A 3,532-nucleotide genomic window follows, 5' to 3' on the forward strand; every position below is an offset into this window, starting at 1 on the left:
TTGTGTGTTAGCTGTCATGGATAATATAGAAGCTGAGCTGACCAGGAGCCCTTAATATATTTTGGTAATAAAATAAAGGGTGGATATGTAGTAGAACAGGCCTAAAGGGTTGAGATTTTGGGCCTTACTCCTTAAGAGCCAAACTTGAGTCTGCCTGAGGGACTAGCCACAAGAGCTGTCAGAGTTATTAGTCCATGTCAGAATACCTGATCAAGCAGAGTCTGCCTGAGGACAATGGTTCATACAGCACCATCACCCATGTGGGCCTGGACTGCAAGAGAATGCAAAATACTCAGATCACGTGGGACTGTGCTCCACCACCCGACATGTTAACATTAATAATGTTATATTAATAAATATATTTTTAATACAGTAAAAGACAGAAAAAAGAATGCAAGCAAAGCATGAGGCTGAGTGACCAGAGACCTGGACAGCCAGGAGCCTCCTCCATAGAACTCGGATTCCCCATGGAGGAAAGAGCATCCTGGGAGAACAAGGAGACATCACTTCCATTTCCAGCCTTAACTTTCCCCAATAATTGACTCTGACCTGGACGTTTAAGTCTAATGCACCCTAGTACTATGAATATTAAATAAACATCGTCCTGCTGAGTTAATTTTGATTCAGATATTTCATCCAAGCAAAAGAAGGAATGTAGAAGAAATGTAAAGCCAGCACAGTGTCATGAGAACTACATTTCCCACAATGACTTTCTCTGTGTGTCAGAACTACCTTTCGCACAGTGCTGTCCTCTACATCATCAGAACTTCATTTCTGACAGTTCTTTTCTCTACATCATCAGAACTACATTTCACACAGGGAAATTTCTGTGTCATCTGAACTACATCTCCCACAATGCACATTTCCTATTTCTTCAGAACTACATTTCCCACAGTGCCGTCCTCTACATCATCAGAACTACATTTCCCACAGGGAATTTTCTGTGTCATCTGAACTACATGTGCCACAATGGACATTCCCTATTTCTTCAGAACTACATTTCCCACAGTGCTTTCTCCTCATCTTCAGAACTATATTTTCCACAGGGCTTTTCTCTATGTCCTAGGAACTAAATTTCCCACAGGTGCTTTCTCTACATCATCAGAACTTCATTTCCCACAATATCTTTCTCTGTGTCATCAGAAGAACACTTCCCATGGGGCATTTCTCTACGTCATCAGAACTACATTTCCCACAGTGCCATTCTCTATTTCATCAAAAGAACATTTCACACAGTGCCCTTACTTACATCATTGAACTATATTTCCCAGAGGGCAATATTCTCTACGGAATCAGAACTACATTTCCTACAGTTGCTTCCTCTGTGTCATCAGAACTACATTTCCCAGGTGGCTTTCTCTACGTCATTAAACTACATTTCCAAAGAACCTTTCTCTAAGTCATCAGAATGACATTTCCCAAACTGCCTTTCTCTGTGTCATCAGAACTATATTTCCCACCATGCCTTTCTTTACATCATCAGAACTACACTTTCCACAGTCCCTTTCTAAATATCTTCAGAACTACATTTCCCACAGTGCCTTTCTCTACATCATCAGAACTACATTTGCAACAGTGCCATTTTTTGTTTCATCAGAACTACATTTCCCTCAGCACCTTTCTCTACATTGTCAGAATTCCATTTCCCACAGTGTCTTTCTCTACATCCTCAGAACTACATTACCCACAGTGCCTTTCTCAATATCATCAGAAATACATTTTCCACATTGCCTTTCTCAATATCATCAAAAATACATTTCCCACAGTGCCTTTCTCTGTGTCATGAAAACTACCTTGCCAACACTACCTTTCTCTGTTCATCACAACTACATTTCCCACAGTGCCTTTTTCTGTGTTGTCAAAACTACATTTCCCACAGTGCCTTTCTCTACATCATCAGAACTACATTACCCACAGTGCCTTTCTCAACGTCATGAGAAATACATTAGCATGGTGCCTTTCTCTACATGATCAGAACTACATTTCCTAATCTCACCAGATAAAAAATTTATATCTAATATATACATATTCAAACCAAGAAATCAAATGTATAAAACAAAATTTCTCATCTGATAAATTTCTAATATACAAAATATATTATTGAACCCTAGAAATTAAAAAAACAAAAATTGTCATCTGATAAAGGTTTAATATCAAAAATATCATATTGAATATAATTAGACAAATAAAGCAAAAGTTGTCAACTGATGAAGGTCTAATATCAAAAATGTACTTGTTAAACCCAAGAAATTAAATAAAAAAATTTTTTATCTGATAGAAATCTAATATTCAAAATACATTATTAAATACAAGAAATTAAATAAAACAAAATTCTCATCTGATAAAAGTCTAATGTCGAACATATCCATATTCAGCACAAGATTTTAGATAAATAAAACAAAAATTCTCATCTGATAATGGTCTAATATCCAAAAAAAACATATTGAACACAAGAAAGTAGAAAAATAGCCGGCGTTGGTGGCGCACGCCTTTAATCCCAGCACTCGGGAGGCAGAGCCAGGCGGATCTCTGTTAGTTCGAGGCCAGCCTGGGCTACCAAGTGAGCTCCAGGAAAGGCGCAAAGCTACACAGAGAAACCCTGTCTCGAAAAAAAAAAAAAGTAGAAAAATAAAACAAAATTTCTTATCTGATGAAGAACTAATATTCAAAACATACATATTGAATGCAAGTAATCAGAACAACAAAAATATTCACATGTGATAAAAGTCATATCAAAATTTTCTTTTTACAAAGAAGAAATTAAAAAAAAATTATCAACTGATAAAGCTCTAATGTCCAAAATATACATATTGTTCCAAAGAAGTTTAAAAAAGGAAATGAAATTTTCATGTCATAAATGTCCAATATAAAATATACTTATTGAACACAGTAAATTAAATAAAACAAAAATTGTCATTTGATAACAGTCTAATATACAAAATATACATATTGAACACAAGAACTCAGATAAATAAAACAAAAATTATGAACAGATAAAAGTGTAATGTCCAAAATATACATATTGAACTCAAGAAATCAAATCAATAAAAATATTCAGACTTACTAGAGAATCTGTATATATAAGACGATTGCAGAATGTGATGAAGAATTGAAATCAGAGTGGGGGAGGTGTTAGTGGAAACTAGCAGCTCCCTTATGGGAAGGGGTGAGAAGACACAGCATTAATGACATAGACACAAGGAGTCCATTGAAGGCAAACAGCAAAGTTGCTTATTCAATAACAGGGAAGGCTTTATATCCTCCAAGCACCCAGGCTGTGTCACAATCGGGGGTCTTGTGAGGTCATCCCCCATTGGCTGGGCACAATCAGGAACTCTGACAGTGCCTGTTTCTAGGCCCTCAGCAGACTCCAGGTTGACTCATAAAAAGTACGACATGTGCATAATTGACAACTGGTCTGACCTAATATGCTTGATCCTATGGGCTTGGCCTACTACATATCTACCCTTTCATTCTATTACGAGGGGGTTCAATGGGAGTCAGAGTCCTTTGTTCCTGTCCTGTTGACCCG

Source organism: Peromyscus leucopus, unplaced genomic scaffold (genome assembly GCF_004664715.2).
Source record: "Peromyscus leucopus breed LL Stock unplaced genomic scaffold, UCI_PerLeu_2.1 scaffold_25, whole genome shotgun sequence".
Classification (NCBI taxonomy): domain Eukaryota; kingdom Metazoa; phylum Chordata; class Mammalia; order Rodentia; family Cricetidae; genus Peromyscus; species Peromyscus leucopus.